Genomic DNA, 24,769 nt, shown 5'->3' on the forward strand with positions numbered 1-24,769 from the left:
GAGCCAAACCATAAGAGACTCTTAAAAACTGAGAATAAACTGAAGGTTGATGGGGAGTGGGAGGGAGGGGAGGATGGGTGATGGGCATTGAGGAGGGCACCTGTTGGGATGAGCACTGGGTGTTGTATGGAAACCAATTTGACAATAAATTTCATATTAAAAAAAAGAGTGGGGAGCTAAAGGTAAATGTCAAGAGATTAGGTTGGAGAAGTTGGCCCAGGCAGTTTAGGCAGAAACCTGTGCCTCCTGTTAAGCATTTTGGATTTCAATTTACATTCAATGGGATCCATTGAGGGACATTTAAGAGGTCTGATTTGTACCTTTAAAAGATCCGGAAGTGGCTATTATGTGAAGAATGGCACTGAGAGGACAGAAGGAAGTGAGACTCATTTAGAAAACAGCCATTGGTGAGAAGAGAGATTAACAGTAGCTTAGAGCAGAGTGGTAGCGATGGGGCTGGAGAAAGTGGATGGATTTGAGACAGAGTGTTTGGAAATGTATCAGCACACTTGGTGATGTTTTGGGTGTGGGAGGCAAGGGAAAGGAGGCGGCAAGAATGACTCACAAGTTTCTGGCTCACGCAAACTGGGTGGATGGTGATAACCTTTACTGAGAGGGAGAAGACTGTGGGAGGAGCGGGTTGGAGGGAAGAAAAGAAGAGTTCACATTTTGGCATACTGCATTGAGATGCTTGTAAGACATGCAGGTGGAACTGTGAAGTAGGCAATTAAATATATGAGTCTAAAGCTCAAAAGAGAGGGCTGGACTCAGCAGGTATCAGCACTGAGGTGCTGTGTATAATCATGGGAATGAAGGGGATCACCTGGAGAGAGAATATATGAGAGAATCTTTGGAAAAGTCAGTTGGTGTGGGAGGAGGGACAAAGAAGGATCAGCCATAGAAGGAGGAGGAAATTCAGAAGGGTATTGTCACTGAAGCCTAGAGAAGTTTTTTTTTTTTAGCCGGATTGAGTAGATACCACTTCAGCTTCCTTCCTTCAGATGCCATATAAAAAACATTATATCCCTGTAGACTAGGCTTTTTGCCCTTTAAGGGCTTCATGTACCTGGTGCCTTCTCTAATATGGCACTTACAAAATAGCATTTTAATGACTTGTTTGTCTTCCATGGTGGACCATGAGCTCCTTAAAAACCGGGAACAACATGTCTTGTTCGAGAGTTGTATTATTTGTGTTAGCATAGTAACAGTCAACATATGGTGGTTCAAACACGATGAAAGTGTTTCCCTCCCTTATAAAAGTTTACATAAATAGGTGGCTCAGTGGTGTTGGGGACCAGGAGGTTTATGTTCCTTTGATCTTATTGTTCTGTCACTTTCAACATAAAGCTCTCATCTCAAACTCCAACATGCCTTCTCCAACTCTTCCCATCGTATTCACATTCCAGTCATTGGGAAAGAGAAACAAGAAGGGGAAGGCATGTTCCTTTCTTTTAAGAACATGGCTAGAAGGTACATATTACACTTAAATCCCAGGGGCAGAACTCAGTGTTCAGCCATATCTAGCTGCAAGGAAGCCTGAGAAATATAGTCTTTAGTGGCATATGCACAGATTAAAATTCTATTACCATGACCAGTGGACAGAATAGATACTAGATGCAACTAGCAGCCCTCCCATACCCCTGTTACTGCATCACAGAAGCTGACTAATAGAATTGGCTTGTATGAGCATAGAGAAAGGTGGGAGGATAAACACCAAGCTTTGGAGATTGGTGGTCTCATGTGGGAGGAAACGGAAGGGCCATGGAGGGAGAGGTGATAAATATTTGTCAGATAAATGGATGATAATAAATGTATAAATTATAGGTGACAAGTGTGATGAGGTTGGTTCCTTTTTGCTCCCGTTGCCACCATCGCTTCTTTCCTTGGCTTTGGCTTCATGGAGAAAGTGCTATTTATACTAGACTCAAAAGATGGCTGAGGTGCCTGGGTGGCTCGTTTGGTTGAGAGTCCAGCTCTTGGTTCTGGATCAGGTCATGATCTCATCGTTTCATAGTTTCAAGCCTTGTGTCGGGCTCTGTGCTGGCAGTGCCTGCTTGGGATTCTCTCTTTCTCCATCTCTCTCTGCCTCTCCCCCACTCTCACTGTCTCTCTCAAAAGGTAAATAATTTAACCCACTTATCTATATGTATCTGTATTTATTTTTTTTTAAGTGGCCTAAAATATAAATAGGAAAGATGGCTAACTTCTAGAAATCCTTTATTCTGGTATCTTTTTGCTTAATTCTCAGAATTTTCCAGGTGGGTAAGCATATCAACCTACAAATAATGATGCTGTAGTCTCTTTTCCAATATTTATATCTGTTTTTGAAAATATCATTACATTGATGAAACAATCATAAATACTCATGATGATCAATAGTTGTCCCCTTGTGTTATTACTTTTTTTTTTACTATGAGGGCCCCTCTTGCTTCACTATTGAGAATAAGACTAGCTAGTGCTTTGAGGTATATAATTTTTCATTAGGTTACTAAAATATCCCTCTGTATATTTATCAAGTTTAAATAAGAGTTTATGACATAGTAAGAGTTTTTTAAATTGTAATAGGTGTTTGAATGTAGTTTTCTTCATGTATTTTCAAAGATGTTTTCTTGTCTGTTCACAATCCAGTAGCACATCATCATCATATGTGTTTGTTAGACAATAATAAATTCACTGTAGTGTAGCATAAAGTTAAGCCCCAGATATACAAGGAAACATAAAATTCAGGTCTTTTCCATGAAGAGGCTTGTGATTTACTTACTAACAGAGACATGGCTTAAAAAAGATTGATTATAGGGGCGCTTGGGTGGCTCAGTCAGTTGAGCGACCAACTTCGGCTCAGGTCATGATCTCATGGTTTGTGAGTTCAAGCCCCGCATCAGGCTCCGTGCTGACAGCTCAGAGCCTGGAGCCTGTTTCTGATTCTGTGTCTCTCTCCCTCTCTCTGCCCCTCCCTCACTCATGCTCTGTCTCTCTCTGTCTCAGAAATAAATAAACATTAAAAAAAATCTAAAAATAAAGGATTATTATAGGAGGTAGCATATCCTATGAGTGGCACACAGATTAACATTTCAAAAATATCACTTCCATCTTGTTCCTTTCCAATTAAGAAAAATTCATTAGATTTTTATGGCTTAATGCATAAAGTTCCAAATTTTTCACCACCTTCAGTCAAACACTAAGTCTCCAATTTTATTTCCTTGTCATTTCTGTAACATGCTTCATCTTGCCCATCCCTACCTATACTACTCTAAGGTCTTCATGAAAAAGTGTCCAAAATGGCTTCCCTGTCTTGAGCCTTGAAAATCTGTCCAACACAAATCAAGGCACTAAATGTGGATCACAGTTACATAATTTTTTAAAGTATACTTATTTCTTTTTTTTTTTTTTTTTAATTTTTTTTTCAACGTTTATTTATTTTTGGGACAGAGAGAGACAGAGCATGAATGGGGGAGGGGCAGAGAGAGAGGGAGACACAGAATCGGAAACAGGCTCCAGGCTCTGAGCCATCAGCCCAGAGCCCGACGCGGGGCTCGAACTCAGGGACCGCGAGATCGTGACCTGGCTGAAGTCAGACGCTTAACCGACTGCGCCACCCAGGCGCCCCAAAAGTATACTTATTTCTTAATCTTTTTAAAAAAATCATTATTTTTATTTATTTTTTGAGAGACTGTGCATGCACACAAGCAGGGGGGGGCAGAGGTAGAGAGAGAGAGAGAGGGAGGGAGGGAGGGAGGGAGAGAACGAGAGAATCTTAGGCAGGCTCCACGCCCAGTGCAGAGCCTGATGCAGGGCTCAGTTTCATGACCTCGAGATCATAACCTGAGCTGAAATCAAGAGTTGGTTGTTTAACCACTTGAGCCACCCAGGTGCCCTTTATTTCTTAATATTTAAATCTTTTTCTTAGAGTATATGACCTGTAGAAGGTCATAAGGGTACAAATTCAATAAACCATAAGAATAAAATTCAGTAATTTATAATAAATGTAATAAAAACTCTGTGTTATCACTACCACTAGCAGGAAATTGAATATTACCAACACCTCAAAAGGTCCCCCTGTAACCCTTACAAATTACTACCCCACCCTTCTCCCCAAAGGTAACCATCATTCTCATTTGTAATCCCACAGATTTGTTTTGCCTGTTTTAGAACTTTATATAAAAGGAATCAACGTATGTAGTCTTTTATATTTGATTTCTTTTGCTCAAAATTACATTGCTGTCTGTAGTTACTTCATTTCCAGTATACAAAGATGCCACATTATTTTTTTTATTCTTCAGTTGCTGGACATTTGGATTATTTACATTCCTTCACAATTATAAATAATGCTGCTATGAACATTGCTGTACTTGTTTTTTGGTTCACATATATATGAATTTCTATCCTATATACCTAGAAGTGTAATTGCTAAGTTATAGAATATGTAGGTTTTCACCTTTATTAGTTAGTACCAAAAAGATTCCCAAGGGGGTTGCAAGAATGTATACTCCTTGCCCTGACTTGGTATTTTCAGTCTTCTTTTTTTTTTTTTTAATCTTTTATTTTGAGATAAATTTTGAAGTAAATTTATACTTACAGGGAAATTATAAAAATAGAACAGAGAGCTCAACCAGCTTCCTCCAATGCTAGCATCTTACATAATGATAGTACAATGATCAAAACAAAGACACTGACATTGCTGAACCCTGATACAGATGCTATTTGTATCTCACTGGTCTTTCCACCAACATCCTTTTTTCTGTTCCAGGATCGAATCCCGGATTGTACATAACACTTGTGTCTCCCTAGTCTCCTTCAATCTGTGATTGCTCCTCAATTTTCCCTGTTCCTTCCTTTACCTTGTTATTAGTACTAGGATACTAGTCAGGTAGTTTATAGAATGATTCTCAATTTAGTTTTACTGATACTTTCTCATGGTTAGAGTGAGGCCATATCTTTGGAGGAAGAATGTCACTGAGGTATGTGCCCTTCTCAGATCATATCAGGAAGCACACACATCCTATGATGTTAATCTTGATCCCTTGAGAAGGGTGATGTCTACTAGATTTCTCTCTTTCACTTTCTAATCAACAGTATTTGGAAGGAGACACTTTGATGCTTAATGCAAATATGCCATTTCCTCTTAAACCTTTGTTCATTCATTTTAGCTTCCACTGGTTGTTCCTACTGGCAGCTTTTATTACTGTGATGTTCTAATGGAGATTTCCCATTTTCCTTATTACCTATACACTTATTAATTGGAATTCTCTTGCAGAAAAAAGTTTTCCCTTCTTCTCCACTTATTTACTTATTTATTTATATCAGTATTGACTCATGGATATTTATTCTATTCTTTGACTTAAAATTCAATTTTTTCATTATTTTCATTCTCAAATTGTTCTGTATTTAGCCATTGGGTATTCTTTTCAGGTTGACTTCTGTGATTTTTTTCAGGGTGGAATTTGAGTATAATTTATTATTTACAGCAGAATTTTAAACATAAATAACCATGAACTTTGGCAAAATATTTTCTAAAATCAGTCCTCACGTTAGTTGCTTCATAAACTTATTTTTTTAATTGTGGTAAAAAATGCATAACATAGAATTTGCCATTGTAACTATTTTAAGCACATAGTTTGGTAGCATTAAGTGTGTTCACATTGTTGTGCGACCATCACCATCATCCATCTTTATAACTGTTTCATCTTCTGAAACTGAAACTACAAACATATTAAGCAATAACTTCCATCTTCTCCTCCTTTCAGACTCTGGAACCCATCATTCTACTTTATGAATTTGACTACTCTAGGTACTTTATATAAGGGAAATCATACAGTGTTTGTCCTTTTGTGTCTGGCTGGGTTCACTTAGCATGATTTTCTCAGGGTTCATCCATGTTGTAGTGTGGTTGAAATGTCTTTCCTTTATAAGGTTAACTAATATTCCATTTTAGTATATACCACATTGTATTTATTTCTGTGCCTATTTATTTATTTATTTATTTATTTATTTATTTATTTATTTATTTTTAGGAGCTTTGGCATCACAAGATGCTCTAGACCCATCTCACGTATTCCAGCACTAGAACCAACTTCTCCAAAGAGCTGTCTTTTTGTTGAAGGATGGTGTTTAGAAACCAACTGATTGTGGCCATTATAACTGGGATATCACTGCTTCTAGGCCCTATCAGTGGACGGAGTAGGAAATGTATGTATGTTTACTAATCCATTTATCCATACATGTCTGCATTTATTTCTGTACCTGTCTAACTGTATATATAATTAAAAACAAAACAGCACATGAGTTCATACTGATACTTTCAATTCCAATCCAGCTTATTTATAACTATTTGTGCTTATTTATAACTTTCTTTGCCAGCGAGAAACCTGGCTTGCTTTATCTACAAGAGACTTACTTATTTATCCCAAATCAGTATGCGTGATTCAAATAGTTTAAGTAGTTTCACTAATACCCCAGAAAAGTAAGTTTACCAACTAGAGTACAGTGTGTGTGTGTGTGTGTGTGTTTTAATGTTTATTTATTTTTGAGAGAGAGAGAGACAGACAAAGAGACAGAGCACGAGGGTGGGGAGGGGTAAAGAGAGAAGGAGACACAGAATCCAAAGCAGTCTCCAGGCTTTGAGCTACCGCACAGAGCCTGATGCAGGGCTCAAGCTCACAGACCGTGAGATCATGACATAAGTCGAAGTTGGACACTTAAACAGCTGAGCCCCCAGGCGCCCTGAGCACAGTGTTTTGGAAATTTTTTGATTAGCCTTACAATATCCAGTTAAAACACTGTTTTCCAAAGCTCCTTAGGTCAGTTCCTTTCTTACTCAACCTTTCAACGTGGTTACTCGTGTATAACGCAATTAGATTAATTTGTAATGCAATTAGAATCACTTGCCAAAATGTTGCATTTTATCTTGAATTGCCCTCCCACATTCTATTTTTTATTTACATACAATAGGATTCATTAATTTTGGTGGATTGTTCTGTAGGTTTTTAAAAAGTGCAAAGAGTCATGTACCTATCAGCTCAGCAACGGAAAGAACAGTTCCATCACCTTAAAAATGCCCTTGTGCTATGTCACTTTGTACTTAACCCCCCTAACTCCTGGCAACCACTTATCCTAACAGTGCCTATAGATTGCCTTTTCTAGAATGTCATGTAAATGGAATCATACAAAATGTAACCTTTTAGGTCTGACTTCTTTCAGTTAGCAAATTCTGTTTAGGATCCACTGAATCAATCATTTATTCCTTTTATTGTTGAGTAGTGTTCCATTTCATCCACTCACTGATTGAAGGATATCTGGGCTGTTTCCAGTTATTGGTTATTATTAATAAGACTTCTGTAAATGTATGTATACACATTTTGTGTAAAGAAAGCCTTTCGGTTCACTCGAGTAAATACGTAAGAGTGGAGTTGCTGGGGCATGTGGGGCACATAGTTAAGTTTATAAGAAATAGCCAAACCGTTTTCAGTGCAGCTGTAACATTGGCATTTTTTGCCAGCAATATGTGGCAAGACTTTGCCAGCACTTGTCATTTACAATGTGTTTAACCCTTCTAATAGGTGTGCAGGGCATATCATTACGGTTTTCATTTGCCTTTCCCTACAACTAAAAATATTGTGCATCTTTACATATACTTATATTTCTCTTCTTTGGTAAAGTGTCAAATCTTTCACCCATTTTTTAAAAATTGAATACATTTAGGCAACTTTTTATTTTATTTTATTTTATTTTATTTTATTTTATTTTAGAGAGAGCGAGCGAGCATGCAAGTAGAGAAGAGGGGCAAAGGGGAGAGACAGAGAGAGAGAGAGAGAGAGAGAGAGAGAGAGAGAGAGAGAAGAGAAGAATCCCAAGCAGGCTCCATGCTCAGTGCAGAGCCCCCATTGTGGGGCTTGATTCCAGGACCCTAGAATCATAACCTGAGCCAAAATCAAGAGTGGATGCTCAACTGACTGAGCCACTCAGGTACCCCTAGGCTACTTTTATTAAAATGAAAACAAACAAACAAAAAAGGCTTTCTAAGTACCAGGCACTTTGCAATGCATTAGTAAATTCGGAATGGGGATAGGATACAGAAATGAATTCAGAGGCATGGTATCTACCTTCAAGGAACCAATTGTCTAATGAGGGAGGCACTATATAAAGAAATCACTGTAATTATAAGCACAAGAAGGTTTTGATTGCTACCACCTAGTTCCCAGGAACTAGGACCTATGACAGGGACTTAATATATACAGATGCTGATATATATGCACAAAGTCTAATTTTTACAACATTTTAAGGTAGTTACTACTATTCCCATTTTGCAGAAGGAAAAAGTGAGGTCGCCGATTTTAAACTCTCTAAGGTCACATAGCTAGATTGATGAGAACATGCTATCCGTTATATCTTGTTAGGTTTCTTTTGAGGCTTAGGAACATTTCTGTTGGAAAGTTTATTTAAAAGAAATAAATATTTCTTTTTTTAAAGTGAAGTATAATCGACCTACAATATCCTATTAGTTTCAGGTGTAGATCATACTCATTCAATATTTTTCTGCATTATGAAATGATCCCCATGATAAATTTAGTTACTATCTGTTACCTTACAAAGCTATTACAATATTATAACTATATTCTTTACGGTGTAGATTATATCCCATGACTTATTTATTTTGTAAGTGGAAGTTTGTACCTCTTAATCCCCTGCACATATATTACTGGCCCGTCCAATCCCCTTCCCTTCTGGTAACCAGTGGTATCCATGTTTGTGTATCTACGAGTCTATTTCTGTTTTGTTTTGTTTGTTCCTTAGTTTTTTAGATTCCACATATAAATGATGTCATATAGTATTTCTCTTTCTCTGACTTATTTCACTTAGCATAATACCTTCTAGGTCCATCCTTGTTATCACAAATGGCAAGATTTCATTCTTTTTTATGGCTAATATTTCATTATCTATATATTCACATTTTCTTTATCCATTTGTCTATTAGTGGACACTTTCTCTTGCCCATTTTTATTGGGTTGTTTATATTCTTATTATTGAATTTTGAGAGTTCCTTATATATTCTGGATATAAGTCCTCTACCAGATATGTGATTTGCAAATGTTACTACAAGTCCGTAGGTTGTCTTCTCATTCTTTTAACAGTGCCTTTTGCAGGGCAGAGTTTTTGATTTTTATAAAATCCAATTTATCAACTTTTTAATTTTATGGATTATACTTTTGGTGTCCTATCCAAAAAATCTTTGCCAAATCAGTAAAATTAATGGTTGGTTCTTTGAAAAGATCAATAAAATTGATAATCTTCTAACCAAATAGAACAGGAGATAAAAAGAGAAGATACAAGTTACCAGTATAAAAAAAAAATGAGAGGGTATCATTACCAATCCTATTGAAAGGATAATAATATTATGAACAATTGCATACTAATAAATTTGTCAACTTAAATGAAATACACAAATTTTTTCAAAGATATAAACTATCAAAGCTACTTGAACAAGAAATAGAGAACACAATTAGACATATATCTATTAAAGAAATTAAATTTGTACTTTAATACTTTCTCACAAAGAGAATTCTAGGCCTAGATGGTAAGTTTTACCAAAGGTTTAACTAAGAAATAATACTACTTCTATACAATTACTTCCAAAATTCGAAGAGGAGGGAACTCTTCCCAACTCAATTTATGAGGCTAAAATTACCGTGATCCTAAAACCAGACAAAAATATTATAAGAAAGTAAAACTACAGGCCAATATCCCTAACACAGATGCAAAAATTCTTAATGAAATTTTAACAAATTGCATCCAGCAATATATTAAAAATCACAACACACTCTGACCACTGGGGTTTATTCCAAGAATGCAAGGTTGGATCAATATTTAAAATCCAATCAATGTAATTCATTATGTGAGCAGAATAAAAAAGAAATGTGATTATCTCAACAGAACAAGCTGACAGACTCCAACAATTATTCAATTTAATAGTTCTATTTAATATAACACTAGAAAAATAAAAAGCATGACAGTTGGAAAGAGAAAAAAGTAAAACGGTCTTTATTCATAGGTGACATGTTTGTCTATATAGAAAATTCTAAACAATCTATAATGAAAGAACTGAAAGAACTAATTAGTGAGAATATCCAGTTTGCAAGATAAAAAAATCAACTTAAAAATGAATCATATTTTCCTGTATGAGCAGTGAATGACAAGTAATTTACATTTATGAGATAATACCATTTATATGACATCAAAAATATAAAATACTTATTTTTGACCTGTTAAAAACTTTTTGTTAAAAAACTTTTTAGTGTTAAAGATTACAACACACTGCTGAGAGAAATGAAAGAAAATCTAAATGAATGGAAGTAATCAACCATAATACTGGATTAGAGTCAGTATTCTTAAGATGTCAGTTCCCCCTCATCTACAGATTAAACACAACTCCAGTCAAAATCTCCACAAGCTTTTTTGTAGGAATTGACAAACTGATTCTAAATTTACACAGATGTGAAGGATCTAGTATGCAGAACAACTGTGAAAAAGAACAAAGTTGGAGACTTATACTATCTAATTTCCAAACTTATTATAAACCTACAGTAATCAAGACAGTGTGGTATTGGTATAAAGATAATGAAGAGACAAATGGGACAGAATGGAGAGTCCAGAAAGAGACACACACATATACAACTGATTTTCAATGAAGCTACCAAGGTGATTCTATAGAGAAAGGAAAATGTTTCCAACGCAGGTGCTGGAACAATTGATTATCCACATTTAAAAAGTGCTCCTGGCTTGCTCAGTCAGCAGAGCACGTGACTTTTGATCTTTGAGTTGTGAGTTCAAGCCCCACGTTGGGCATGGAACCTACTTAAAAAAAACAAAAGTAAAAATAAAAAAAATAAAAAGTGGGCCTCAACTTTACCTCATACCCCCTGTAAAATTAACTCAAAATCAATTATATACCTAAATATAATAGATAAAACCATAAAACTTCCAGAGGAAAACTTCATTTACATTTAATTTGGCAACTTTTCTTAAGTATAATATTAAAAATACAAACTAAAAAATAATAAATTGGACTTTATCAAAATTAAGAACTTTTGCTCTCCAAAACACAATGTTCTAAAAATGAAAAGGGAAGGCATAGGATAGGGGAAATATTTTCAAACATATATCCAACACATGACTTGCACCTAGAATATGTAAGAACTCTCACAACTCAACAATATCAAGGCAAACAATCCAATTTAAAAATGAGCAAAAGATTTCAAATATACTTTACCATGGAAAATATGTCAGTGGCAAATAAGCACATGAAAAGGTGCTCAATATCGTTAGCTGCTAATCTTTTTTTTTTTAATGTTTATTTTTGTATTTTGAGAGACAGCGTGCACACAGATGGGGCAGAAAGAGAGGGAGAGAGAGAATCCCAAGCAGGTTTTGTGCTGTCAGCACAGAGCCCATTGTGGGGCTCCATCTCAAGAACTGCAAGATCATGACCTGAATAGAAATAAAAAGTCAGACACTTAACCAACTGGGCCACCCAGGTGCCCACTTAGCGCAGTCTTTGAACTGGGTACAATTTTGCCTCTACACCCAGAGACATTTGGCAACATCTGGAGACATTTTTGATGGTTTCAACTGGGTTCAAGGGTACTACCGGCATGTAGTGAGTAGAGGCCAGGGATGCACAGGACAGGCCCCCACACAAAGAATTATTTGGTCTAAGATGTCAATAGTAGTAAGGTTGAGAAACTCTGCATTAGAGAAATGCAAATCAAAAACTCAGTGATATACCAGTATGCGTGTAATAGAATAAGTAAACAAATAAATAAATGGTGAATTAAAAGACTGGACATACCAAGTATTGAAGGGAATGTGGAGTAAGCAGAACCTCACACAGAGCTGGTAGGAATACAAAATAGTTAAACCACTTTGAAAAATCATTTGGGGGCACCTGGGTGGCTCAGTCAGTTGAGTGACAGTTGAGTGATCATGACCCTCAGGTCATGATCTGAGGGTTTGTGAGTTCGAGCCCCACGTCCGGCTGTGTGCTGACAGCCCGGAGCCTGGAGCCTGCTTTGGATTCTGTGTCTCCCTCTCTTTCTGGCCCTCCTCTGCTCATGCTCTGTCACTGTCTCTGTCTCTCAAAAATAAACATTAAAAAATTAAAAAAAAAAGAAAAAAGATAATTTGGCAGTTTCTTTAAAAGTTAATCATAAACCTACTCCAGCTATTCTATTCCTAGGTATTTCTCCAAGAGAAATGAAGACATATGTTCACATAATGACTTATACATGAATGTACATAGCAGCTTTATTTGTAACAGCCAAGAACTGGAAACAACCTAAATGTTCATCAGTACGAGAACAGATAAACAAATTGTGGTTTACTCATACAATGGAATACTACTCAGCAGTAAAAAGAAACAACTACTGATATATGCATTAATAAATATATAAACATATATGGATGAATATCAAAAATAATTATCTTGAGTGAAAGAAGCCAGACACTCCCCTCCAAAAAAGGAGAGTCCAGTAGAGCTCCATTTATAAAAACTAAAAAATGCCAACTGACCTATAGGAACAGAAAGCAGATCCGTGGTTGCCTGGGAATGGAAATGAGAGGGGAAGGAAGGGAAGAATTATAAAGGGGCATGAAGAAAAGTTGGAGGATGATGGATATGTTCATTATCTTAATTGTGGTGACAGCTTTAGGAGTGGTTTACAAAAACTTATCAAATTGTACACTTTAAATATATGCAGTTTATTGCATATCAATTATACCTTTGCAAAGCTGTGGAGGCAGGGAGGCTGTGACTCATGTTCTGTGTGAACGAGTAAAATCACCTCTTTCCTCCTGGCCACTACAGACTGGACCACAGTCCAGTCTTATTTTATAAGCCCAGTGCAACTCTGCAATACTGGACTGAAAGGGAGTCGATGCCTCAGGGTATTCATGGCTTAAAACTCTGTCCAAGAGGAGTGCCCCAGATTGGTTGCTTCCAAAGGACTCGAGATATTATACAAGAAATTAGGAAACTTCCCTTCCTTGCTATATAAAGTTACCATTTATTTTTAGAATAAACTCTCATTACTAAGGCTAATCTGTGCATGTTAAGGAGCCAGAAAAGTACACCTACTCATAATCATCCTCCATATGCTTGCTAAAGTGTTCTTCCAGAACTTCTAGCCAATGCAGTAAGAAAATAAAAGATGAGCTATACATATTGGAAAGGAAGAAATGAAATTGTTTTATGTATACTATTTGATTATATATCTAGAAAATTCAGGGGAATCAAACTGAAGAATTATTAGAACTAAAAAATAGGTTGTTATGTAATATGGCAAGGTATAAAATTGATATACAGAATTCACTATTTCCTAAATACCATTTAAAGAATAAACACCATAGTATGGGGGGGAGGGGGGGAAATGACACCATTCAGAACAACAAGAAAATTCTCAGTATCTTGGTCACTTTCTCTGAACATTTTCTAGTTCTGTATCCTTCACAAAGTGTTACCTTGGGTATCAACTGGAATGTATTTATAATCCTAAAGCCTTTCTAGAGAAGCTGTTGCTGTGATATCCAAAGTGTCATCATTTCCTCTTGATTCATTGTAATGCCTCCATTTGTATTTCACTCAGCAGATCAGTTGAAAACAATGTTCTGCATGCCACAGACCATAGCCCAAACCATCATACCATTTGGTTGTCTAGGAGTTTACTAATGAGTTAATTTATATAAAATGATCCTTCTTCATATTGAATATTTTTCTATATGATGGTGGACTTACTATAATTCAGGAGAGCTGTGTAGGTAAAACAGTACGTTTGTAATTATAGACTTAAATTAAAAAGACAACAACAGAAGTGCCTGGATGGCTCAATCGGTTAAGTGTCCAACTTTGACTCAGGTCATGATCTCATGGTTCGTGAGTTAGAGCCCCACATTGGCCTCTGCACTGACAGGAGCCTGCTTGGGGTTCTCTCCCTCTCCCTCTCTCACTGTCCCTCTGCACGCCAAATAAATAGATGAACTTAAAAAAAATAAAAAGACAACAACAAAGAAACACATATTTGTATACTCACCAACTTGCAGTAAAATAGAATTTAAAACTTTTGCTATATGGTATTTTAGAACATATGTCAAAACAAAAGTGTGAAATAATTGAACTATTCTGAATGATTTAAAGTCAAATAGTATTTTTGTTTCTGTTGATTTTTGCTTTTATTTTTTAAGTTTTTTTTTTTTAATTCCAGTTAGGGGCATCTGGGTGGCTCAGTCAGTTGAGTGTCTGAGTGTCTGACTTCAGCTCAGGTCATGATCTAGCGGTTTGTGAGTTCGAGCCCCGCGTCGGGCTCTGTGCTGACAGCTCAGAGCCTGGAGCCTGCTTCAGATTCTGTGTCTCCCTCTCTTTCTGCCCCTCCCCCCCTCATGCTCTGTCTCTCTCTGTCTCAGAAATAAATAAACCTTAAAAAATTAAAACAAAAATTCCAGTTAGTTAATATACAGTGTAATATTAGTTTCAGATGTGTAATATAGTGATTCAGTACTTCATACAACACCTGGTGCTCATCACAAGTGTACTCTTTTTTTTTTTTTTGAAGTTTATTCATTTTTGAGAGGGAGAGAATAAGTGTGAGCAGGAGAGGGGCATAGAGAGAGGGAGACACAGAGTCCGAAGCAGTCTCCAGGCTCTGAGCTGTCAGCACAGAGCCTGACACAGGGCTTGAACTCATGAACTGTGAGATCATTACCTGAGCCGAAGTCAGATGCTTAACCGCTTAACTGACTGAGCCCACCCAGTGCCCCACAAAAAGTGTACTCCTTAATCCCCTCACCTATTTCACCCAGATATCTCCCCACCAACCTCCCTTCTGGTAACCCTCAGTTTGTTCTCTATAGTTGAGTCTGTTTCTTGGTTTGCCTCTTTCTTTTTATTTTCTCTTTGCTTGTTTGTTTTGTTTCTTAAATTCCACATATGAGTGAAATCGTATGGTATTTGTTTTTCTCTGACTGGCTTATTTCGCTTAGCATAATACTCTCTAGCTCCATCCATGCAATTGCAAATGGCAATACTTTTTTATGGCAATATATATATATATATATATATATATATATATATATGCCACATCTTCTTTATCCATTCATCTATCGATAGGCACTTGGGCTGTTTCCATAGTGGACACTTGAACTTGAGCTCTTTTCCATACCTTGGCTGTTGTGGATAATGCTGCTATAAACATAGGGGTGCATGATCCCTTTGAGTAGCGTTTTTGTATTCTTTGGGTAAATACCGAGTAGTGCAATTGCTGCGTTGTAGGGTAGTTCTATTTTTAACTTTTTGAGGAACCTCCATACTGTTTTCCAAAGTGGCTGCACCGGTTTGCATTTCCACCAACAGTGCAAGAGAGTTCCTTTTCCTCCACATCCTTGCCAACAGCTGTTGTTTCTTGTTTTGAGGTTTTGTTTTGTTTTGTTTTTGGATAGGCTTCATGCCTGGTGCAGAGCCCAACACAGGGCTTGAACTCACAACCCTGAGATCAACACCTAAGCTGAGATCAAGAGTTGGACACTTAACTGACTGAGCCACCCAGGCACCTCTCTTGTGTTTTTTATTTTAGCCATTCTGACAGGTGTGAGGTGATATCTCATTGTAGTTTTGAATTGTGTTCCCCTGATGATCAGTGATATGGAGCATCTTCTTTTAATGTTTATTTATTTATTTATTTTAAGAGAGAGAGAGAGAAAGAGAGACAGAGTGTGAGCGGGAGAGGGGCAGAGAGAGAGGAAGACACAGAATCAGAAGCAGACTCCAGGCTCTGAACTGTCAGACACAGGCCTCAAACTCACAAACTGTGAGATCATGACCTGAGCCAAAGTCAGACACCCAACTGACTGAGCCACCCAGGTGCCCCTTGAGCATCTTTTAATGTGTCTGTTGGCCATCTGGATGTCTTTTTGGAAAAATGTGTATTCATGTCTTCTGCCCATTTTTAATTGGATTATTTTTTTTTTTTTGGCTGTGAAGTTTTATAAGTTCTTTATATATTATGGATACTAACCCTTTATCAGGTATGTCATTTGCAAATATCTTCTCCCTTTCCGTAGGTTGCCTTTTAGTTCTGTTGTATTTATTATTAAAAATGTCCCAACTGTTCACTCTGGGACCCTAAGGCCTGAGGACACTGAATTCCCTCACTGTATGTAGATAACTGAACCTCTATTGTTATAAGAGTCTCTTATATAAAATGAATGAACTTGGAATTGGTCATCTTTAAGGTCTCTTTATATACACATTGTTGTGATTCCCTGTAGTCTGTACATATCAAGTGTTTTCATCTCTGCTTTAAAAAAAAATATGCAGTAAACAATGTTTCTCTTTAAAACAAAAGGCCTGGGAGGGTAAACAAGTTTTTTGTCGCTGTTGTTGAAAATTTTATTGGAGGGGCGCCTGGGTGGCGCAGTCGGTTAAGCGTCCGACTTCAGCCAGGTCACGATCTCGCGGTCCGTGAGTTCGAGCCCCGCGTCGGGCTCTGGGCCGATGGCTCAGAGCCTGGAGCCTGTTTCCGATTCTGTGTCTCCCTCTCTCTGCCCCTCCCCCGTTCATGCTCTGTCTCTCTCTGTCCCAAAAATAAATAAACGTTGAAAAAAAAAATTAAAAAAAAAAAAAATTTTATTGGAATAAATATTGTTAAAATGTCAATACTACCCAAAGCTATCTACACATTCAATGCAATCCCAATCAAAATTGCACCAGCATTCTTCTCGAAGCTAGAACAAGCAATCCTAAAATTCATATGGAACCACAAAAGGCTCCGAATAGCCAAAGTAATTTTGAAGAAGACCAAAGCAGGAGGCATCACAATCCCAGACTTTAGCCTCTACTAGAAAGCTGTAATCATCAAGACAGCATGGTATTGGCACAAAAACAGACACATAGACCAATGGAATAGAATAGAAACCCCAGAACTAGACCCACAAACGTATGGCCAACTAATCTTTGACAAAGCAGGAAAGAATATCCAATGGAAAAAAGACAGTCTCTTTAACAAATGGTGCTGGGAGAACTGGACAGCAATATACAGAAGGTTGAAACTAGACCACTTTCTCACACCATTCACAAAAATAAATTCAAAATGGATAAAGGACCTGAATGTAAGACAGGAAACCATCAAAACCTTAGAGGAGAAAGCAGGAAAAGACCTCTCTGACCTCAGCCGTAGCAATCTCTTACTCGACACGTCCCCAAAGGCAAGGGAATTAAAAGCAAAAGTGAATTACTGGGATCTTATGAAGATAAAAAGCTTCTGCACAGCAAAGGAAACAACCCACAAAACTAAAAGGCAACCAACGGAATGGGAAAAGATATTTGCAAATGACATATCGGACAAAGGGCTAGCATCCAAAATCTATAAAGAGCTCACCGAACTCCACACCCAGAAAACAAATAACCCAGTGAAGAAATGGGCAGAAAACATGAATAGACACTTCTCTAAAGAAGACATCCAGATGGCCAACAGGCACATGAAAAGATTCTCAACGTTGCTCCTCATCAGGGAAATACAAATCAAAACCACACTCAGATATATCACCTCACGCCAGTCAGAGTGGTTAAAATTAACAAATCAGGAGGCTATAGATGCTGGCGAGGATGTGGAGAAACGGGAACCCTCTTGCACTGTTGGTGGGAATGCAAATTGGTGCAGCCACTCTTGAAAACAGTGTGGAGGTTCCTCAGAAAATTAAAAATAGACCTACCCTATGACCCAGCAATAGCACTGCTAGGAATTTACCCAAGGGATACAGGAGTACTGATGCATAGGGGCACTTGTACCCCAATGTTTATAGCAACACTCTCAACAATAGCCAAATTTTGGGAAGAGCCTAAATGTCCATCAACTGATGAATGGATAAAGAAACTGTGGTTTATATACACAATGGAGTACTACATGGCAATGAGGAAGAATGAAATATGGCCCTTTGTAGCAACGTGGATGGAACTGGAGAGTGTGATGCTAAGTGAAATAAGCCATACAGAGAAAGACAGATACCATATGTTTTCACTCTTATGTGGATCCTGAGAAACTTAACAGAAACCCATGGGAGAGGGGAAGGAAAAAAAAAAGAGGTTAGAGTGGGAGAGAGCCAAAGCATAAGAGACTCTTAAAAACTGAGAACAAACTGAGGGTTGATGGGGGGTGGGAGGGAGGGGAGGGGAGGTGATGGGTATTGAAGAGGGCATCTTTTGGGATGAGCACTGGGTGTTGTATGGAAACCAATTTGACAATAAATTTCATATATTAAAAAAATAAATAACCCCCTCCCCAGAAAATACATTGAAAATTTTATTGTAATATCACTAGTCTTCTGTGTATCCTATATTGAAAATATTATGACATGGCACACAGAGAATGTAAAAGAAATCATAAGTCCATCTATTGTCACTTAACTAGATTGGAATTTGACTCTCTACTAAATTTAATATTGCTTAGGGGTGCCTGGGTGGCTCAGTTGGTTAAGCAGCCGACTCCGGCTCAGGTCATGATCTCACGGTTCGTGGGTTCGAGCCCGGCGTTGGGCTCTGTGCTGACAGCTCAGAGCCTGGAGCCTGCTTCAGATTCTGTCTCTGTCTTTCTCTGCCTCTCCCCACTCATGCTCTGTCTCTGTCTGTCAAAAATAAATAAAGTGTTTAAAAAGAAATAAAAAAACTTTAAATTTAATATTGCTAAAATAAAATAGGAGTAAAGTTTACATCCTTAAATACCAGGTCATCATTTTTATCACTGACAATAAGTAATGAAATACCAATTGTTAAAAGTTTTCTTTTTAAGTTTTTATTTTTACTTATTTTGAGAGACAGAGAGAGACAGAGTGCATGTGAGTGAGGATGGGGAAGAGAGAAAGGGCAAGAGAGAGAATCCCAAGCAGAATCCCATGCCATCTGCCATGGCAGCATGGAGCCTGATGTGGGGCTCGATCTCACAAACCTTGAGATCATGACCTGAACAGAAATCAAGGGTCAGACACTCAACCAACTGAGCCACCCAGGCACCCCTGAAATATCAATTACTGAACAATTATTTAGTTAATATTTATTGGGTGCTCAAAGTTATGGTACAGTCCTTATTGAAATGTAATAATACAGAGCACACATACACACACACAGAAACAAAACAGGCCATGATATTAAAATTTTTTTATGTTTATTTGTTTTTGAAAGAGAAAGAGAGAGAGAGAGAGAGAGAGAGAGAGAGAGAGAGAGAAAATGAGTGGGGCAAGGGCAGAGAGAGAAGGAGACAGAATCCAAAGCAGATTCCAGGCTCCAAGCTCCAGGCTCCAAGCTCCAGGCTCTGAGCTGTCAGCACAGAGCCCAATGTGGGGCTTGAACCCATGAACCGTGAGATCATGACTTGAGCTGAAGTTGGACACTTAACTGACTGACCCCCTTAAAATATTTTCCCATAATATCACATGTATTGCTCTTTTGGAGATTACTAGATATAGGAAGATAGCTCCAGTGTCTTAACATTCACGTCAAATACTTCTGGACATACTCATTCATTTGACCAATATTTACTAAGTGCCCATTTTGAAACTCACACTGTTCTAGGTGCTGGGAATCCAGCCACATATGTTTAAAAAGTCCCTACTTTCATCAAGCTTACATTCCAGAGGGTATATATGACTTGTAGTCCAAATGTTACTTTTTTCTTAAAGAAATGTATCAACTTTATTTCACTGTTTATCCTAATTATAAAATATATAATTCTTGTATATTGGAAACAAAATGATACAGAAAATGAAGATTATTTTATAATCCTATCCACCGGCATAATTACTATGAATAGTTTGGTGTATTTATTTACAGACTTTTAGAATAATTTTTTTTTTAATTTTCAAACGGAATCACTTTTATAAACTGTTTTCTTCACTTAGCAACACTGTGCACCATTACCCTATACCATGAGTATGTTTGCATAACAAGGCATCTAGACATAACTCTTTCTTTTTTTGGTTGCATAATATACTGTGCAATATACGTAGACTGCAAGTTATTTTAGCCATTCTTTTATTAATAATCATTGAGGTTATTTCCAGTTTGCCCACTATGATTAGTGTTTTGCCCCAAAATCTTTGCTTACCCCAAGGTATTCTCAAATTCACCATGTGGGACCTAGAGACAGAGGGAGCTCCAGCTTATGGCTGTCTCACTGGACTTAGGGAGACAGAAATTGGAGTTTAAGGATTGGGCAGCCAATATCTGAGGGCTTAAGAGCCCAGAGAGAAGAATAGAGAACAGTGAGTCTGGTGCTTTGCATGCAATTTCCCTTCAAGGCTTTCTTTTGCGATGCCCATACATGCTATGGGCAAAATGATGAGACACCCAGCAAAAAGCAGCTACGTGCTAGGAGTCTCAAAATCTAAGAAAAGATTGTGACAGCCTCTCCTGTTTTTCTTCATTTCCTTTGCAGGGGGTAGGGGGGAAGCAGGAAGAAAGTCTTGTAGACAAGCTAAAGCCTAGGAGCTAACAGAAAGTCACCAGAGGGTTTTGAGGGAAATGAGAGCCTGACTTGGAATCAATTGTACAATACTGGCATCAAAAGGGCTCCTTGTGGGGGTGCCTTGGTGGCTAAGTCAGTTAAGCATCTGACTTTGGCTGTAGTCATGATGTCACAGCTCATGAGTTCGAGCCCCACCTCTGTGCTGACAGCTTGGAGCCTGGAGCCTGCTTTGGATTCCGTGTGTCCCTCTCTCTCTCTGCCCCTCCCCCACTCACGCTCAGTCTCTCTATCTCTCAAGAATAAATAAAACGTCAAAAAAAATTAAAAAAAAAAAGGGTCCCTTGTGACTGTCCTGCCAATGAAGAGACTGCAGCACAGGGAGTTGTCCCGCCCACAGTCACGTATCACCCACAGCTGCAGATTTAACTCTGACCCACAGTGTAGCTTTTCTTGAACTATGCAGGTTCCTCAAAGCCATGTTGCAGTATGTGTGTAAGAGTGAGTCAGAGGCAAGGAGAGGTCTGGCCCAAAGTGGTGACCTGGAGATTTGAAGGATAAAAGGGTGCTAGAGGCCAGGAGATGGGGAGAGACTGGGAAGAAAGAGCTCAAGGGTGAAAATGGGACTCCAGAGTTTGTAAGGGCAGGATCTGGAAGAGGAGGCCTGGGCTCAGGAAATTAGAATGCTAGAGGAAGAGGGGGAGGGCAGACTGGGAAAGAGGATCGCTTTGGAAGCTGCTGAGTTCCAAGGCCTGACCAGGCATGGAGGTGGATATGGCCAGCAGGCACTGAGAAATATAGGTCCAGGGTTTGAAGGAGAGATTAGGATTTTTCCCTATTCCAATCCATGCCCTTTCTTTATTCCCTCCTCTTTTCCATCTTTCTTTTTAGAAATTTGGGAATCAAATACATAGTTGAAGTTGCAGAAATGAATGAGATCTTTAAGTGAAAACTACATAAAGAAAAGAATTTTTTTAAGCATGGTATGTTAGAATTTTATAATTAAAAAAACCCAATATAGGGGCACCTGGCTGGCTTAGTCAGAGGAGCATAACTCTTGATCTTGGGGTCATGAATTTGAGCCCCATGTTGGGTATAGAGATTACTTAAATGAATAAATTTTTAGAAAATTTTATAAAGGAAAAGAATTACAAAATTGTGAAAACTAAATTACTAAAAAGCCCACAAACCATAAAACAAAACAACAACAGATATAGATGATCGGATTCATCATGAAAACTAGGGATCATGCCTCAAATCCTAGGAAAAGGGTCATCTAGATTTTACTAGCCCCTGCCCAAGGCCTGTAGGATAAATGGTAGTTAGAGTGCAGTTCATTCACAGCGCCCGGGTTGCTCCGTCGGGGAGCATGACACTTTGGCTCAGGTCGTGATCTCACGGTTCATGGGGTTCTCTTGGGTTCAAGCCCCACATTGGGCTTCGCATTGACAGCACGGAGCTGGCTTTGGATCTCCTGTCTCCCCCTCGCTCTCTCTGCCCCTCCACTGCTCTCTCTCTCTCTCTCTCTCTCTCTCTCTGTCTCTCAAAAATAAACATTAAAAAAAAAAGAATGTAGTCCATTCCATGGTTGGACATTTCAAATCTTTCAAAATGCTTTTTGTATTGAGTTCAAACTTGCTTCTCTGTAATGTGTGTTTGCCGGTTCTTTAATACAAATAGTTAAACTTTTTTTTTACTTTGCATAATAAAATGGTATAATTCAAAGAATACAGTAGACTTCACTAATTACTTACAATTGGCCAACTAATCATCAGCATGTAGTTAGTTCTAAAGAAGAGCAGTAGAATATTAAAACAACCTGATTTACTTTTTTCACATATTAGATTGGAAAATTGATGTTATCTAGTGTTGGCAAGGATGTGGGAAATGAACATTCTCATCCTCTGCTGATAAGGTATCATTTGGTATACCTTTTCTGGAGGACCCTTTTTCAATAGGCAGCCAAATTTAGACTGTCCATTTTTGATCTAGTAATTTCGCTTCTAGGAATTTATCTTAATGGAATAATTAGAAAAATGTTCAAATATACACATTCTTCAATTATATTCATTGGCTTTTTGTATTGCAGATGTTTTAATTGAAGTATAACATACATGTTGTAAAATATACAAAATTTATACAGCTCCATGAACTTTTACAAAATAAACACTCCTGTGTACCTGCCATCAAGGCACAAAACATTACTGGCACCCCAACAAGCTCTCTCCTGCCCTTCTCTAGTCATGGAGTCCCCAAAGGTAACTACTACTCTCATTTAGATTAGGTTCCCAAGGAGGCAGCCTCAGATATACTGTGTAGCAGGGACCAATGATTGTGGGAGGAGGGAAGAGACGAGGAGGGGAGGGAGGGGAAGGAAAGAAACAGGACTGAGCGGAAGTAGAAGTTAGGTTGAATTGCAATGTCAGCAAAGTCTTAACTAACTCTACAGGAGCTCTGAAGCTCAGAGCCCCCAGGACTGGCAATGTGATCTTCAGTCAGTTGAGGCATTTCCTCCTGAGGAGGGATCTTGATGGTGCTTTCCCTTAGTTTTGCTTGGTTTTGAACATCATAAGAATGGTATCATATAGTACATGCTTTTTCTCTGTTGCTTCTTTCATTCAGCATAATGTATGTGAGATTAGTCCATACTGTTTCATTCTATTTCAGTATACAGTGACATATTTACTTATTCTACTGTAGTTGAGCATTTGCTTAGTTTTCAGGGTTTGGCTATTTTGAATACTGTTGCTATGGATATTCTTGTAAATGTCGCTTGATGTATATTTACATGCATTTCTGTTGGGCATATACCTAGAAAAGGGTCATAGAACACACATATGTTCAGCTTTATTAAATATTTTTCCAAAGTGGCTGTTCAGATATGTGTTAAATATTTTTCTAAAGTAGCTGTACAAATTTATGCTCCCACCAGCAATGTAAGAGACTTTTAGTTGTTCCAAGTTCTAATACATATTATTCTGGTGGGTGTAGTGGCATGTCTATGTGGATTTTATTCTAAGTTTATTTATTTTATATAGTTTATTTATTTTGAGAGAGAGAAACAGAGACAGAGACCGGGGGAGGGGCAGAGAAAGAGGGAGAGAGAGAATCCCAAGCAGTGGAAGCCCCTTAGGGCTCTAACTTACAAACCCGCAAACTCAAGAACCCCGAGACCATGACCTGAGCTGAAATCAAGAGTCAGAGGCTTGGCTAACTGACTGAGCCACCCAGGCGCCCCGTGTCTATGTGGTTTTAATGCATTTTCTTGGTGACTAGTGATGTTGAACACTTTTCATATATTTATTGGCCATTTAAACACTCTCTTTTGTAAAGGGTCTTGTGGCCATTTTAAAATTGGGCTTTATTTTTCTGGTTGACTCTGTAGGAGTCCTTTATATCTTCAGGATACAGGCCCTTTGCCATATATATATTACAGCTATCTTCTCCCCCCTCTGTAGCTCATGTTTTCCCTCTTCTCTGTACAGAAGGAAAACCACTCTAGGAAAATTGACTAAAATGTCAGCAGTAATTGTGTCTGGGTGTTGGATTTTCCTCCTTGTTTTTACTTCTTCGTATATTCCAGTTCTTTAAGAAGCATGTAATGAAAAGAATACTTAAGACACAATAAAAGGAATGAGTTGTTTTAAGAAAGCAGCATATTTAAAACATAATGATGTAATTTAAAGGCAACCCTTTGGAAAAAGTTAGCCAAGACAAGAACTTTGCTATAATTTGCCTTTGATATTATGTTAACTGCCTGCACAAATCTGCTGGAGACACCTGGTGGAGAGTGTCAGTAAGCTTATGGCAAAAGTGCTTGAAATGTCACAGCACAAAGGGCCAGCTTACTTCCCAGGTGAGAAATGTACACAAAACATAGTTTGGTTCCCTTATCATCTCAGTTTGGGGATAAACTAAAAAGACCCTTCAACTCTCAGTTAGGGTAGACCTAGCTCACTGGTGGGCTGGCTCCGGGACTGGCCAGCAGATATGACAAAAATTCAGATAGAGAAAAAGACAGTGAGGTTAGAAGTGCAAATGAGACCAATTTGGGGCCGGCTACATAGTTTGTGGCACCTGGTGCAAAATGAAAATGGGGGGCTTTTTTTCAGACAGCAGGAGAAAAGGTAATAAAACACAGTACTAAAGTACTTAAGTACATACAGGTCTAAAATAAAAAGACTTTTCCTTTCTTCCACGGTCTCTCAGCCCATCGTGATATTGTTTATTTGCTCTTTAATGTCATTCTAGGTAAAGAAAATTTTAAAACTTCACTT

General features: G+C 38.0%; 1 protein-coding gene across 12 annotated transcripts in view; it reads left to right on the plus strand.

The window, feature by feature from the left end:
• NEMP2 (nuclear envelope integral membrane protein 2) overlaps positions 1 to 24,769 on the plus strand; it is a 147,248-nt gene that overhangs the window by 116,360 nt on the left and 6,119 nt on the right. For 9 of the 12 annotated variants that reach the window (XR_007154469.1, XR_007154470.1, XR_007154467.1 and 6 more), the window contains one exon: positions 6,012 to 6,549. The gene's annotated coding sequence lies outside the window, so the exon portion shown is untranslated. Of the gene's footprint in view, positions 1 to 6,011; positions 6,550 to 12,229; positions 13,387 to 24,769 lie in introns of those variants that run through there. The other 3 variants (XR_007154465.1, XR_007154464.1, XR_007154466.1) reach the window with 2 other exon arrangements.

The sequence above is a fragment of the Prionailurus viverrinus genome, chromosome C1, assembly GCF_022837055.1.
Source record: "Prionailurus viverrinus isolate Anna chromosome C1, UM_Priviv_1.0, whole genome shotgun sequence".
In the NCBI taxonomy this organism is placed as follows: domain Eukaryota; kingdom Metazoa; phylum Chordata; class Mammalia; order Carnivora; family Felidae; genus Prionailurus; species Prionailurus viverrinus.